Source organism: Equus asinus, chromosome 5 (assembly GCF_041296235.1).
Source record: "Equus asinus isolate D_3611 breed Donkey chromosome 5, EquAss-T2T_v2, whole genome shotgun sequence".
Taxonomy (NCBI): domain Eukaryota; kingdom Metazoa; phylum Chordata; class Mammalia; order Perissodactyla; family Equidae; genus Equus; species Equus asinus.
In genome coordinates this window covers 47,443,193-47,460,503 of record NC_091794.1, presented here as the reverse complement: position 1 = coordinate 47,460,503, position 17,311 = coordinate 47,443,193, and the positions used below count along the sequence as shown (strand labels likewise).

At 42.6% G+C, this 17,311-nt stretch overlaps 1 long non-coding RNA gene and 1 pseudogene across 1 annotated transcript; one reads left to right on the top strand and one right to left on the bottom strand.

Annotated features, from left to right (window-relative positions):
• Window positions 1-1,663: 1,663 nt before the first annotated feature.
• LOC123285974 (uncharacterized) lies at window positions 1,664-5,448 on the top strand. The gene is made up of 3 exons (XR_006528091.2): window positions 1,664-1,796; window positions 2,992-3,067; window positions 5,311-5,448. It is a non-coding gene; the product is annotated as an uncharacterized lncRNA (long non-coding RNA).
• A 364-nt stretch (window positions 5,449-5,812) lies between these two features.
• On the bottom strand, window positions 5,813-7,406 carry LOC106847509 (tubulin beta-3 chain pseudogene; annotated as a pseudogene).
• Window positions 7,407-17,311: the final 9,905 nt, after the last annotated feature.

Here is a 17,311-nt window from a genome sequence, read left to right as displayed (position 1 = left end):
AAACAGACGAAACTAATCAATGGTGATGGAGATGAGAACAATAGTTATCCTGAGGGGAGGGCAGTGTTGACCGGGAGGTGATATGAGCGGGCTTCTAGGCTGTTGGAAATGTTCTGTATTTTGATCTGGGTGGTGGTTACATGGGCATATGTAAAACTTAACTGAACTGTACGGTTAATTTGTGGATTTTGTATGTAAATCATACATACATAATTTATATATTATTATACATATTATATTATATATATAATACAGGAAAAAAACTAGCAGTGAGTAAAAATTCTGTGGCTGAGGAATCTATATGTTCAAATGTGAATTTTTTTTTTAAAGATTTCTTTTTTTCCCACTTTTTCTCCCCAAAGGCCCCTGGTACATAGTTGTATATTCTTCGTTGTGGGTCCTTCTAGTTGTGGCATGTGGGACGCTGCCTCAGCGTGGTTTGATGAGCAGTGCCATGTCCACACCCAGGATTCGAACCAACAAAACACTGGACCACCTGCAGCGGATCGCGCGAACTTAACCACTCGGCCACGGGGCCAGCCCCTCAAATGCAAATATTTTTAATTCTTAATAATGTAGCACATTTCACTAGGGACAGAAAAGCCTAAAAATATTATCTTTTAACAAAAAAATGACTGGAAAGACATTTAATAAAATGTTAGTAATGGGATCATGGGTTGTTTTTATTGTCTTCTTTATAGTTTTCAATATTTTTTCAATTTTCTATGACAAACCTGTCTTAATTTCTTATCAGAAAAAAATGCAAATAATTTTTGAAGCATCTACTAAAATGTTAACTAAAAGCAGTATCTTGTTTAATTTCAATTCATTGAATTATAATATTAACATTAAATATTTTCTTTTTCGTGTACTTGTTTTTAATAAAAGAGAGAATTGAAAATTATATCTCTTTGGGTTAATACTCTTGGATAACAGACACTGAAGGTATGTATTTTTTTTTTTATTAAAGGCTTGTGCAAAGTCGTGTCTTTCCTGCTTTATCTGAAAGCATTATAGCCTGGTGTTAAGTGTGTGGGCTCATGTCTGATTGCTGAAGTTCATAGACCCAGCTCTGCCATCTTCTCTTTTTTTTTTTTGAGGAAGATTATCCCTGAGCTAACATCTGTGCCCATCTTCCTCTATTTTACATGTGCGACACTGCCACAGAGTGGCTTGATAAGTGGTGCATAGGTCCACGCCCGGATCCAAACTGGCGAACCCTTGGCTGCCAAAGTGGAGCATGCGAACTTAACTGCTGTGCCACCAGGCCAGCCCCCCAGCTCTGCCATCTTCTAGTCCGTGACTGTAGGTGACTGACTTACCCACTCTAATTTTCAGTTTCCTCTGAATTGAGGGTGATAATAGCATCCATATCAAAAGGGTTGTAAAAAAGGCAAGTAATTTTTATGATGGTCATTGCTATGATGTATGATTAAATTGTTTTTGCTTTATGTTTCTGTAGGTCGAGCAATATAGTTTAAAGAGAATTTTGAAGGATATTTTACATTAGAAATCAGTGTTCTGAGCTCTCTGATGTTGAATAGCAAGGCTCTAACTAACTGATCTCCCAATCTACACTAGAAAGCAGCAATCATCTGCTTTATCTAATCCTCACGATGACTCTGGGAAGTCAACTCCCCTTCTGCACATATGGACGCTGAGGCCCAAAGATGTGAAAGGAGCCCCCACGAGACAAGGAGGAGACCAGAGGAGCAGACGTCTTCTGACTCACAGACGCATCAGTGCCTGCTCCACCACATCACACTGGCCACAAAGCCGTGGGCGATGGCTTCCCGGTTGAGTTCAACCTTTAATCCCCATATGCTTCTCTGGTTTCTCCTTTATCTGAGCTGGGTCCATCATCCCCTTCCAATCTCCCATACTATTCCCATCAATGGAACTGTGCTGATCAGTGAGCTTTCCCACATCCATACATGTGCTCGTGGTGGCCCTTTGTCAGAAGTGCTTGCCATTCTTCAAAGCTAAAATTACATCCTTCCTCCTTCATGAAGTATTTCCTAATTTACTTCATGTAGTACTCTGTTTAACTTAGTACTCCTCTGAATCCTGATAATCCTTTGTTTTTCCTCTCACTCAGCACTTATAACACTGTATTGCCTTTCAGTTATTTTGGTATTTGTCTTACCCCTATACTTCTATTATTTATCTTAAAACCTCTTATAGTACCCAGCATAATGGCTCAAAAATGGAAGATGCTTAATGATGTGTATTGAATGGATGAATGAATCAATGACGTAGCAGACAAATAAATACACATTTTTAATATATATTTACAAAACAAGCTTGGGGGCACATGTCATGATACACAAAACACCTCCCTTTGTCAGGATATTTGAATGTAGCGAGTGACTTGCAGATTCTCCTTGCATTTCATTCATGAAAATTTTTTTGAGGTTTCAAAAATAGGATTCTTGTTCAGTTGTCCTTGAGTCTAATCTCATTAATATACTGGAAATGCATTTGCTCTCCTTTGCGGACAAATTAATTCCTACAGGCCACAGAGATAGGGCACTCATAGAAAATTCCCTGAATGTCAAATAGATCAGAGAGCCGGGTCCAGAGTCCTTTGGTGGCAGATATGCAGCCAACCTTTCCCCAGGTCAGGATGCTCCTGCCCAAGGCAACATCATATTCAACTGGTTTGTTTCACAGACTCCTCAATACAATCAAGGAGACTGGTGTAAAAACCCTCTTAGGTATGGCATAGTTGATTATATTATCTAATTCAAAATGTGGTCATCGAAATTGGGTGAATTATGCATTTCAGTTTTCATACATTTCAACTTTTTGATGTCCCCTTCTCTGACCTGAGTTTCATGTGGCTAGAGATATACCTGAAGTAATTTAGGCGGTGCATAAGAAATATTGAACTGAATATGCAAACTAAAAATATAAAAATAAATTTGTATTTTGAACCAAAGAACTTGCTCTTTTAAAAAATAAATTTTTTGTTTAAATTTTTTTAATTAGAACAAAATAGAAGTCTTCAGCTCTTTTTGGATGATGAGCCACTTTTTATCTCCTGAGATTCTCAATAACACCAAGGGTAAGTGGGTATGAATTTTGCTGACAAGGAACTGTGGTAGGGAATTTCCAGAGTATTACCAGTGATGAGTGTACTTGGAGAAGGACCAGAGGAAACTTATCTAACAGCTGGCTAATTGGCTGATCTCAGAATACTTGATGAGAAGAGTTGCATTATTAGTCTGAGTTCTCCAGAGAAACAAAACCAATAGGAGATTATATATAGATTTATTATAAGGAATTGGCTCATGTGGTTATGGAGGCTGAGGACTCCCAAGATCTGTAGTTGGCAAGCTGAAGACCCAGGAGATCCCATGGAGTAAGTTCCAGTCCAAGTCCAAGTTCAAAGGCAGAGAAGACCAATGTCCCAACTTGAAGACAGTCAGACAGAGAGGAAATTCCTTCTTATTCACAGGAGGGTCAGCCTTTTTGTTCTATTCAGGTCTTCAATTGATTGGATGAAGCCCACCCACATTAGGGAGGGCCATCTGCTTTACTCAATCCGCCAATTCAAATGCTAATCTCGTCCAGAAACAGTGTCACAGACACACCCAGAATTATGTTTGACCAAGTATCTGGGCACCCTGTGGCCTGGTCAAGTTGACACATAAAATTAATCACCATAAGTTGTTTTAACAGGATCTTCCTCACTGCCCCAAACAATCAATTCAGCTGTTAAAATTTGGAGCTTGGGTTTAGAAAACTCACCTCCTTCGGGTTAGACTGATCTAGTGAAAGAGCACAGAGTTTGGAGTTAAACTGACCTGGATTCAAATCTCCCATCTCACCCATTTTCTAGCTATAAGATGTTGGGTAAATTAATAAACCTCTCAATGTCCTCACTTACAAAGCAGAAAAAATTGCAGATTGTTAGGCAAAAATGCGTGCGATATGCTTGTCACATACATGAGCATTCAATACATCATATCTATTATCATTAGCCTTTCCTTCAGCATTTATATAGCATTGTTCCAAAAAATAATTATTTAGGTAACATAGAAAATAGTTTGTAGATGGAAGATGAATCAGAGTAGCTTGAATGTAGTGTTTTTTAAGGTATCCTGAGTGTTGTTTTAAAATCACTGAAGTATATGCACAACTTTAAATAAAATCTTGAAAATCACACCAGACTACGACACTAATACTTTGTATGCTCCATGTTCCTCTATTATGTACTTTGATTTTGAGTCAGTCTCTGGGGTACCAAACTTGGTAAGGCAAGCCAAGGAGAAAATAGGACATGTCTTCATTGATGGACAATAAAGTGTTCCCTCTTGTTTACAGCATTCATTCCCTATTAGGTCACGCCAATTTGGAGACTGACAAAAACACGGTGTTGGGACTACTTACAAGGCACTTTAATTTGGCTACATAGAACTTCATGTGCTCTCTGGGGTACAAATTCATTACAGCCCCAGCGAAAAGAACAAATGCTGACCACGAGGGCAGATAGAACGTTGTTTATCACATTATCCTGGTATCCCACACCCTCTCAGAAAAACTGGAACAAATAATCCAGACTTAATTATAACTGACGTGGCTATAAACTCAACCCTGGAAATGAATTGTGGGGTAGCAGTCACAGAACCCATGTAGGCAACAGGTCCAGACCTAAGTGAAGTGATGAAGGTACTCTGGGGCTCGTTGCAACAGGGAGCTTTTATTTTGTCTGGAGCTGGTAACACAAAGGAAGGGAGACTCCCACATTCTAAGAGTGGATAATTATGCGAAGAAAGCCTAGCGTCAACTACGTCCTTTGGTACACCATCAGAGGAGGAACCAGGGAAATACCTTCCCTCCTGGTGACCTTCATCTTCTATTTTTACACTATTTTCTTCTTTTCCAGGCCAACTTCCATTATGTGCCTCCTTCTTTTTCTGTGTTCTCTCAAGGTGTTCTATTCTTGTCCCGGTTAAAGCTGATTTATATTTTGGAATCAATGACTTGATATTTTACCCTTCTGGGCATTTTTGGGTTTTAAACAAAGATGGCAATTAAAGAGCCCAGCAGAGAGGTGTATGTCCTACAACTTGGGTTTCATTTCCATCTCTGCCAGTCATGAATCAGTACCCACCTTCTCAGAGTCTTGATTAAAAGCATCAGGTAGTAAAAGCAGGACAACACAAATTACTTCCCAAGTTGAGTGAGGATTAAATAAGATAACGTGTGTAAAAAAATGCTTTGGTAAACCATGGATTATTATAAACACTTTTAGTTATTTTCATAATTAGATCAATATCATTAACTTGTTCATTTCCTTCACAGGATTGAAAGCTCCTTGAGGGCCTGGAGGGTGCCTTGTTCCCTGTTGATCCCCAGGGACTGGCACTGTCCCAGGCATTTAGGAGAGATGCAACAACATTTATTAAATAAATGAATGGATGTATGAATGACAGACTATGGTGGAAGCGGGTATTTTTGAGATCCCTTGTTTTTCTGAATGTATCATCTTTTTGTCCCTTCTCTTCCTGGACAGTCCTCACAGGAAGCACAGTTCTCTTTTCTGACTAACCAAAACAATGACAGTTTATGTGAAGTCTTCATCCCTGTAACTGTTGAAATTATTATGAGGTCCTTTTTTTTTTTATCTGACAGCAATAAATTTATTAAGTATCCCCCCAAAATATAAACACAAACGTGTATAAAAACAAAACAAACCACAAAACATCAGGCCTGGAATGGATGATAAAGCAGAGAGACAAATGAGAGACACAAAAACAGAGATGACCTATGATAGGAAGACTCACGTGGGGTGGGGATGCCCTAACCACCAGAGAACAAACACTCGGGAGCCCAGACTGATGTGACTGGAGCTGGTGGGGGCAAGGCGGGGGGCGGTGTCAGTGGCTACATGGCTCTGGGGGCCAGACCTCTTGGCCCTGGCCACACCCCTCCAGCTGCTTCACCTGGGGCTCTGGGCCTCGGATTCCTCCTCGTCATCTTCGTACATCTCGCCCTCCTCCTCAGCCGTGGCGTCCTGGTACTGCTGGTACTCGGACACCAGGTCGTTCATGTTGCTCTTGGCCTCAGAGAACTCCATCTCGTCCATGCCCGGGCCCGTGTACCAGTGCAGGAAGGCCTTGCGCCGGAACATGGCCGTGAACTGCTCCGAGATGCGCTTGAACAGCTCCTGGATGGCCGTGCTGTTGCCGATGAAGGTGGAGGACATCTTGAGCTCACGGGGCGGGATGTCGCACACGGCCACCTTCACGTTGTTGGGGATCCACTCCACGAAGTAGCTGCTGTTCTTGCTCTGGATGGCCAGCATCTGCTCATCCACCTCCTTCATGGACATGCGGCCGCGGAAGACGGTAGCCACGGTCAGGTAGTGGCCATGGCGGGGGTCGCAGGCAGCCATCATGTTCTTGGCATCAAACATCTGCTGGGTGAGCTCAGGCACCGTCAGGGCCCGGTACTGCTGGCTGCCCCGGGCGGTGAGTGGGGCGAAGCCGAGCATGAAGAAGTGCAGGCGGGGGAAGGGCACCATGTTCACGGCCAGCTTGCGGAGGTCGGCGTTGAGCTGGCCGGGGAAGCGGAGGGAAGTGGTGACACCGCACATGGTGGCCGACACCAGGTGGTTGAGGTCCCCGTAGATGGGCGTGGCCAGCTTGAGCGTGCGGAAGCAGATGTCGTAGAGGGCCTCGTTGTCGATGCAGTAGGTCTCGTCCGTGTTCTCCACCAGCTGGTGGATGGACAGCGTGGAGTTGTAGGGCTCCACCACTGTGTCCGACACCTTGGGTGAGGGCACCACACTGAAGGTGTTCATGATGCGGTCAGGGTACTCCTCGCGCACCTTGCTGATGAGCAGTGTGCCCATCCCGGACCCCGTGCCCCCGCCCAGAGAGTGGGTCAGCTGGAAGCCCTGCAGACAGTCGCAATTCTCACACTCCTTCCGCACCATGTCCAGGACCGAGTCCACCAGCTCGGCACCCTCCGTGTAGTGGCCCTTGGCCCAGTTGTTGCCGGCCCCACTCTGACCGAAGATGAAGTTGTCAGGTCTGAAGAGGTGCCCAAAGGCCCCAGACCGGACGCTGTCCATGGTTCCAGGCTCCAGGTCCACCAGGATGGCCCGGGGCACATACTTGTGAGAAGAGGCCTCGTTGTAGTAGACGCTGATGCGCTCCAGCTGCAGGTCCGAGTCCCCCACATAGTTGCCACTGGGGTCTATGCCGTGCTTATCGCTGATGACCTCCCAGAACTTGGCCCCGATCTGGTTGCCGCACTGGCCGGCCTGGATGTGCACGATCTCCCTCATGCTCGGTGCGGGTGGCTGGCGGCTGCGGGAAGCGCGCCGACGGGCCGGGGCTAGCTGCGGAGGGATGAGGTCCTTTTTTTTTACCTACCATAAGCCAAAGTTTCCTCCAACGTAGGCCGGAAAAGTCATTTGATCCTAAAACTCATACTTAAAAGGAAAGGCTGGTAGTTTATTTTTAGTTATTGTGCTTACAAATTTTGAGCCAGGATAACCACTAGACCTAGATATTGTAAAATAGCTACACCTATTATTTCTGCTGTCATCCTAAATTAAACATCACTTCTATGACTTTTTTAAGTGTAATTACTTCAGAGAGCATAAAGAGCTCAAATCTGCCTGTGTGAAATGGACATGAAAACATCTGCTTCCCCTTGTCAACTGTGCTGCTAACCCCAGGCTACAAAAGCAATAGATGTGGGGTTCATCCTAAGACCCTGTGTGCTGGGGGTCTTCTATTTCCAGATCCATTCTTTCCCCTTCTCCATCCTGCTATGAACCCATTGAGTCTGATTAATATGGACTACCTGAATGGGTTCCCTTCCTTCCAGTTCAGAACACGGAAGGCACAAGCAGGAGAATGTACGGCAGAAGGAGAGTGAAGTTTGGGGAATTTATTTCCCTGGTTCCTTCTCTGATGATCTACCAAAGGGCACAGCTGATGCTATGCTTTCTTCACATAGTTATCATTGCTTAGTATGGAGGATTACTCCCTTCCTTTGTGTTACCATCTCTAGACAAGATAACAGCTCCCTGTTGCTATGAGACCCAGAATACTCCCCCATCTCTTGTTGGTTTCCTTAAACTCTGCCCACATCATTGCATAGAGTCTCTTTGTTAAATGCTTCTCAAATGAACCAGTTTAAGCATGCCGTCTCTTTCCTGAGGGGACCCTGACTGTTACACCTTGTGTGGAGAGACAATGTAACGCATCTGAGAGTTGGTCTTTCTATCTTAGATCCTTAAAAATTAGCAAAGGCCAGAATGGAAACCATCTTCTATCCATTTCTCTGAGTAATTCACTGCCTACTGTGGGACATGTTTATGACTCTAAGTTATTTCATAAATACCCACATGCATTCTTTCCACCAGTTCTGTTTGTGAGTTGGGTGACATCAGTAACAGTACCACGTAGTGCAGGGGCTCTCGGGATGTGTTCAGCACCAGCAGCAACAGTGTAACCTGGGACCCTGTAAAAATATAAATTATTGGGCTCAGTCTCAGACCTACTGAGTCAGAAATTTGGGGGGTGGGGCCAGCAGTCTCTGTTTTAACAAGCCTTCCAGAGGATTCTAATACATGGTAATATTTGAAAACCACTGATGTAACATGTGGTTACAGATGCATTTTAACATAAGGAACCCCATTCTGCACTCCCCTCATCTCCACTCCACGGCAAAGGAATTTTTTTTTCAGTTTAGTGGTTCTCACACTGGAGTGCATTGATGCATCCAAATGACTCATGAAGCTTGTTCAAAACCCCAAAGCCCAGGCCCCACACTGGATTCACTGAATCAGAATCTCAAGTTTGAGAACCGCTAATTACTCCATCAGCTCAAAATGGTGAGAAACCACACCTGGAATAGATAGCACAAACCTGAAGGAAGAATGTACATGATTTGGAGGCTGTGGGCTCTGAGGAAACCAGAGTCACCCTTGGACTTGACTTTAGGTTGTTGAGTACTAGGAACAAGGAGAGAGAGTTTCTGCTGTATGTAGGTGAATGATGTTTGTGGCAACTTTGGATGCAGACAAGAGCAGAATGTCTGCTCTATGTTTTGAGGTACATGTTTTCCCATTCCTCTCTTTCTCAGAGACTCTACTCCCCTCCATAGCTCCTGCTATGTGGCAATGAACAAATGACAAGCAACAGGATACACTGGAGTACATGAGGAAGCCATTTGGATTAAAACTAACTTGACCTGACTTTGTTTTTCCAAAAGGGCCTGACATAGCCTGTTAAGCATGCATGATACACTGCTTTAAATATTTACCATGTCCCAAAGACAAGAATGATGCCCTTAAAGATAGGATGTAACTTCTCCCCTCATCGGCATTTCTTTAAGGATTAGCATCTCTTCCTGGAAACTAAGGATTAACTACCAACCTGCTGTGCTCACCTTGTGACCACTGACCTGCTGACCACTGATCTACAGTGCCAGCTAAGTATCTCGTGACAATTGTAAAAGGGACATTCCTATCATATGTGATGTATGCTCTTTGTTCCAAGACTAGGTATAAACACTCTGTGTACCCTACTTCTTTGGTGCCCTTCCTTCCTTGGAGAAGGAAGGCCCCAGGCTAGTCCTCAGATCTGGCTTATAATAAACTCACTCCAATTTTAATTTATATTGATTATGGATTATTTACATCCACATTTGTATATCATACAGTTACACCAGGCCACAGATGATGGCGTCCAACCCAATTCATTGACAGGCTAGCCACCAATCAGATGCTCTCTTTCAAAAATGTGCAGTAAGGCCTTGCCATTCAAAGTGTGATACCCTGCAGCATCAGGGGATCACCTGGGATTCTAGGGACCTCCATAGACCCACTGAACTGGAACCTGCAGTCTCACAATTTCCTAGGTGATTCACATGCAGATGAATGTCTGAGAAGTGCTGCCTTAAGAGACGTAGATATCTTGGAAAGTCAGTACATGTGGATGCTTTAACCCTACCCAGAATTGGTGGTCATTTTTCATCATACAAAGTTCTGATGGATTCGTAAAGCAAGCAAGAAAGCCTATCTGCTGATAGAAGTTGAGTATTTCAGAAGATAAGAAGAAAGAAGCAGAAATTAAATACATGGAGACACAGAGGAAGAAGCCTGGGTTCTTGAATTTTCTATAGCAAGCTCCCGGAGAGCAGGCTTTCCTTCATCTTTTCATCTTGGTTGTCCAGGAGATTTCTGGTTAGATCCTTACACTGAACCCCTCTCTTGAGCTAGCTTGAGTGAGTGTTTGTTTCTTGCAAGAAATGACTTGCAAGGAGATGAAGTAAATCGCAACTAAAAGAAAATTAAAATGGATATTGGAGTCATTTTGCAGACCCTGGATAAGTATTATTTATGAATAAATCATATTCTCTTTTCTGTTCCTTAAATATTAAATAACACATAGTCATTATAAAAAATTCAAATTCTTCAGAGGAAAGCAAAGTAGAAAAAAAGATCTTTCTTCCCCTAGGACCCTTATTCCCGTTCCCCAGAGGTAACGAGTTAACAGTGTCTTCTGTAATCTTTCCTGATTTTTCCGTGTACCTATAATGTCCCCTGGTTTTTTCCCCTTGGCACCAATAAAAGAACAGGAAGCTGATCATCTTATTATCAATATGCCAAGAGGGATTTAATAATATCTAACATTTGTGTAACTCATAACTTTTTGCAATGCCCTTCTATAGCTTAATTGTTAAAACAGTCCTTGGAGGCAGGCAGTAGGGCAAGTACTATTACTGAAACCAGTAACAGTTAGCCATTAATGACTACGTAGCAAGTAACTAAATTTTCTTTTTTTTTTGCAATTACTAATTATAGCGTTTGGTTGTTCTACCCATTGTGAACTGTGCCGCTTAGGCAATATATTATGCGACTCCCACTAGGCTCCCATAGATAACATCTCTCTGGTGCCTGCGTCACCACGGTAATGGATGTTTGAGCTATGGTTTAGGAATTAGGATCCCCCTTGTCCAGTTCAGACTGGTTGAGACTACCAATCCATTAACTGGGCCTGCGCAGGTGCCCGATAAGCGAACTTTTTGACATCAAGAGGTTAAAAACTCCACCCTCAGGTCCCGGGAATGCCATTTGTGAACAAGAGTCTTGTGAAGAACCATGAAGCTTGACTTCACTTGGGCAGATTATCAATTACCTTACTTCTCCTTAACTCCAATCATCTATTCCTACATTCAGACCACGTTGCTCCTCTGCTCCATCGGTATCCCTGAGTTCCCATTTTCAGAGCGGGAGATCTGAGACTGAGTCTCCCACCTCCTTGCTTGGCTGCCCTGTGATTAAGTTCTTTCTCTTTGCAAACTCATCGTCTTGGTGCTAGCGTAATCTTGCGGCGGGCAAAACAGACCTGTTTCGGTGACATTGCTTCCATTGATTTAACATAGGAATACTCTGAGTTCTAGAATCGTGTCCTCAGTTTTCACTGAGATTCACTAAATGAATAGTTGTGTGGGAGTTCCTGTTGTATTTGTTTTAAAATAATTGAGGACATTATCCATTAAGTCACATGTAAGGATTTTCTTCTAGAATTCAGTGCTGGGGAAAGACCATCACGCTGGAGAAACTGGAATGCCTCAGAAAGGCTGACAGAAAGGCTGAATGACCGGTCATGTTTTTCACTTTTCCTTCAACTACCAGGGTGCTCAGAGCCAAACTAGTTGTGATTAACAACTGCTTTTTCTAGTTGGCATATTTTTGTTCTTTTCCTTGGCTATGAGCTCCTATTTCTCTGTCACTATTTCATTGTATGTTTTCGTTTAATTATAAGCTGCTTCAAGTATTTTTGTAGAGTAAGGAAGAAGTTTAGATAAACATAACTTTTAAAATGGGGAAACCAAGGCACCAATGAAAACTTACCAAAATTTACTGAGATATTTGCTGGCAGAGCTGGAACTGAAATTGTGGTTTCCTAAATTCTGTTCCATGTGAACTGAGCGTCAAGCATTTTCCCCTTAACCATGGAACATATTACATCTATTTTTAAAAGTAAGGCAATCCTGCAAATGTCACACTGAAGGTTATTTGAATTGAAAATGTGCTTTACCTTTTGAAGGCCACCTGCTCTGCCTGACTTATTGTTTTCAAAGGCAGTTTCTTCACACTAAGGTTCCACCCGGCACTGGATGCGTGGGGTTTGCCAGCAGGCAAATAAAAGACAAAAGTCCTATATTTCCTGCCACACTGAATGGTCCTCCAAAAATGCAGGACACCATTTCTCTGTCAGACTTTTTCCAAATGGACGGCAAATATCTACCTTGAATAAAAACATGTAAAAAAAAAGTAAATAAAAAGGACAAAACACTCTGGCTGACAGAGGGGTGAGTCATCCTTTAACAAGGGAGGGATGTGAATCCTTTTTTGTTTTGTTTTGCCTTGTTTTGCGAGTTCAGTCATTTTCTCTTAGGTATTTATGAGGATTTTGAAGTCTCTGTATTTAAACAATACCCAATATAATTTATTCTGTGATGCAATATTGCATGGCTTTTTGTTTACCCTTTATAAAAAGTAACAGAAAGCTACTGGGAAATCTTTTCTTTTTCAAATTCCTGGCAGAACACAAGCAACAATGTGACTAGCTGAATGCCTTCTACTGTCAAGAGCGCCCTCTGCTGGTGATTGCCTTGAATTAAAAAAATACTCTATTGTAGGCTCCAGGATTTTATTAGTTGACCAAATGAGGTTTTTAACGCATTAATAGAAAAAAAAAAACATTGGAGGGGGTGGGGTGAAACCCAGAGATTTTATCTTAAGACTATAAGTAACCAAATATATTACATCAGGCATAATTTTACATCATGAAAAGAACACTATGTTTGGATTGTGACAACAGAAGAACATTTGTTCAGCAAAGATTTATTGAATATTTATTCCACGAGAGGCACTGTGTCAGCAGTGGGGTCACAAAGGCGATGCTGACACGTTCTCATATGAGGATCCCACAGTCTAGCGGGGGAGTCAGACCCACTAACAGACAGGTATTGTGCCATGTGGTGAGTGCAGTGTGAGACCAGAGGAGGGTCATCTACAGGATCCTGGGAAGAGAGCAGTTAGAAAAGGCTTCCTGGTGGAGGATGGCAAAGGAAAGGCCAAGAAAGGGCATTCCAGGTAGAGGAAAGGAATTAGATAAGAGAAAACATGGTGCATATGCAGCATGGGTGGGGACCCATGACGGTAAGTTCAGTGTCGGCTGGCTATAACTTAGCACAACATGCAGGGCTTGCCAGGAGATGGTACTGTTCAACAGTGGTTCTTGGGTGTCTTGATCTCAGAACTTCACATTCTTAAAATTATTGAGGACCTCCGAAAAGCTTTTGCTCATGTGGATTTTATTTACTGACGTTTACCGTATTAGGAATCAAAACGGAGAAATTTTCAACATAGTTGTTAATGTATGTAATTTCATGTTACCTTAAGCTATATTTTACTTAAAAAAACCTACCAAACCTAAATTTTCCAAGCACAGGTGAGTGAGCAGTGTGGCCTTGTTTTACACGTTTGCAAAACTTTTTAATGTCTGGCATAACAGGAGCGAGCTGAATTCTCATATCTGCCTCTGCATCCATCTCTTGCAACCACATGTCAAATAGCAGCTGGAAAACTCCACCGTACACTCATGAAAGAAGATCAGTGACAAAGGCGAATAACATCATAGTATTATTATGAAAATTGTTATGATTTGGGGGACCCCGAGGGGTGCCCAGGCCACACTTGGAGAATTGTGGCTGCAGAAATAGGCAGCGGCAAGGCCAGGAGGGAGAGTTGTGCGTGTAACATGAAGTGCACTGAACCGTACCAATGGACTGAAGGACTAGAGCTTGGAAATAGTCATGTTTGAGTTTTAAATCATTCATTTGGCAAGCAAGCCCTGACAGCCTAGTGGTTAAAGTTTGGCGTGCTCCCCTCCAGTGGCCCAAGTTCAGTTCCTGGGCGTGGAATCATTCCACTCATCTATCGATAGCCATGCTGTGCCAGTGGCTCACATAAAAGAACTAGAAGAACTTACCACTAGAATATACAACTATGTAGTGGGGCTTTGGGGAGGGGAAAAAAAGAGGAAGATTGGCAACAGCTGTTATTTCAGGGTGCATCTTTCCCAGCAAAATATAGATAAACACACACACACATCCACATTTCGCAGCTGTGGGGTGGATGGATTTGAGGGACACAAGACTGGAAAGAAGACGACTTAATTAGAAAGTTAGTGTAATTATTTGGGCAGGAAGAGATGAGGGACTCAACTAGAGCAGTGTATCCAGGGACGGAGAGAAGGGAATAGATTTTGAGAGAGACTGAGGAAGCCGAATTGATTGGACTTGAGATTGATCAAAAGCTGGAGGACTGGAGGAAATAAAGAATACTGTCATGATTCTAGCTTGGGTAACACAAGAGAAGGTGGGACATTCGAGTCAAGTAAGGACCATATAAGGCCACTCAGTACAAGGACAGAAGGTAATTCTGTCAGTTTGGGACTTGCTGCAGCGGTGGGACTAGAGGTTGGCTCAGGAGAGGCATCTAGAAGGAGGGCAAATGTATGAATCTGAATCTTGTGTAGGAGCAGATTTACCGTAAAACTTGAGCTTAGAGCCCCTCACATGCATGGGCCCCTTTCAGGGAACTTGAGGGATCCCATTCATACACGCACAAGATTGTTGCCTTTCTTTAAATACACAAAGGTTAAAATACCTTTTAACTGCAGTTGGTTACTGATTCTTTCCACTCCAGTTTCTCCTCCCTTGCGATTCCCTGTGTGTTAGACAGCTTAAGGAGGCTGCAGGCATTTTTGGGATTCAGTCAAGGGAAAATTGAACTGAGGATGCATTTGGCTTGGGTTTAGTGGGATATATTTATGTGATTTGAAGCTGTTCCAGTTATTGTTGACTCATCCAGTAGAGGAATAACTTCTAGAAATATCCTTGTCCCACACTCTGCTGAAGTGCGGGGCCAGAAGTACTGAAATAGGAACTTATTCTACTGTATCCAGCACCCAGAAGTTTGAGGGGAGATGGAGGAAAAGCAAGGTTAAAAATGCATGGGGCCAGAAGTTATCTGTGGAAAATTCTCCCAGTCATCAAATATATCATAAATGTAAGCAGAGTATTTTGTTTTTTTTTTTGTTTTTTTTTCCTCCCCAAAGCCCCCTGGTACATAGCTGTATATTCTTCGTTGTGGGTCCTTCTAGTTGTGGCATGTGGGACGCTGCCTCAGCGTGGCTTAATGAGCAGTGCCGTGTCCGCACCCAGGATTCGAACCAACGAAACACTGGGCCGCCTGCAGCGGAGCGTGCGAACTTAACCACTCGGCCAAGGGGCCAGCCCCCAGAGTATTTTGTTTTTATCAATGACTAGTCAAAATGGAAGTTCTCTCCCAGCAGGAATTGTGGTACATTAAAGATGAAAATTCTTTGTCATTGCTTCCGGTAAGCAGGGGTGTCTATTTCCCCTCCTCTTGAATCTGAGCTGGTCCTGTGATTTGCTTTGACCAATAGAATATGGTGGGATGATGCTGGGTAACTTCCAAACCTGGATCTTAGGAGATACAAAGCTTTCTACTTTTGCACACTCAGAATGCTCCATGTTGGAATCCAGATGCAACGCTTTTAGAATTCCAGTTCAGGAGGAAATGCCATGTGGGAGAGAACCAAGTCACTCAGCCATCAGCCAGCAACAACTGCCCGCCAAGTACTGAGCCATCACGGATGTCGCCGCCCAGTGGAGCTCTCTGATGATCGCAGTCCCAGTCAACACTACATTTAGCAGATGATCCACCAAGCTAAGCTCAGTCAACCCAGAATCACCCAATCACAAATGGCTATTGTTTTAAATTCCTGGTTTCAGAATAATCTGTTCCTCAGCAATATATAACCAACACAATATTGCCTTATTTGCATCAGAAGGAAAATAAAATGGAGACAAAGGGAAGGAAGCTCTTTGCACAGGACAGATTTCACTATATTCTTAGAGCTAAGGGGAAGGAGTGAATAGAATTAAAGGTACAGGAGAAAGGGGAGACAACTCAGCACATCCGTGGAGGAGACAATTATGAACTGGATTAAGGACGCAAATTGAGGTCCTGGCTTTGTGTAGAAGGCAGAGAACTTCATTTGATGAGAGCAGCAGAAACGAAGTCAGCAGGTTAGTAAACCATTCATTTTAAAGCAGAATACTTAAATTTCATCTGCGGCCAAGCAAATTATTATTTATTTCATGAATTTAACTGGAATAGAAAACATAGAATTTGATTCCCTATTTAAAAATAATGAGAACAGAAAGAAGGGAAGAGGACATCCTAAAAGTAGTAGAAATTTGTTGAAATTTCTCAAATTCTTAAGGTGACTTCCATGCAACACTTGTGGAATGTGTTATGTAGATCATTCTCTTAGGGCATTTTGCAACGGTTTATTTAACACAGCAAAAACCTCAGTATCTGTTAAGAAAAGTGCAGGAAGGACTTGAATTGTGGAAGAAAGAAAAAATCTTCTTTTCATCCATTCACTCAAAAACATTTTTTGCTTTAAAATTTGTTAGTTAAAAACAGGAATGAAATTACTTTGAATTATTTAATTTTGCTTAGATATATTCAGCTTTTAGGACAGTAAGTAATTTTAGTCTTAAGTGATTTTTTTTTATATTTGACATAACCTTAATTTACTTCTAGGAGAAATACATGGGAAATAGTACCCTAGGGGCCGGCCCTGTGGCAGAGTGGTTAAGTTTCCATGCTCTGCTTCATTGGTCCAGGGTTCACCAGTTCAGATCCTGGGCACAGACATACACACGATTCATCAAGCCATGCTGTGGTGGCACCCCACCTAGAACTAGAATGACCTACAGCTAGGATACACAGCTACGTACTGGGACTTTGGGGAGAAAAATAAAAAAAGAGGAAGATTGGCAACAGATGTTAGCTCAGGGCCAATCTTCCTCGCCAAAAAAAAGCATACTTAAAAGAAATAAAACAAAAATAATAATACCCTCATTCCTATAAGCTCCATTTTTCTCACTAAGGATTTATGTATTTAAAAACACATTTTGAAAGTCCACTATGTGCTCTGTTCTAAATGCCTAGGAAACAGGAATGGAAAAGACCAAGTCCCCACCTCATGGAGTTTACATTTAAGTATGAGGAAAACAGAAAACAAGCACACAATCAAATAATGAATAAGAATTGCAGACAGAGAAGTGAGATGGAAAGCGGCAATGATAAGCCTAGCAATCAGAGGGAGGGGCCTGGGGCTGGAGAGAGGGGTGGGGATTGGAAGGGTTGGGGGCTAGTTGGAGTCTG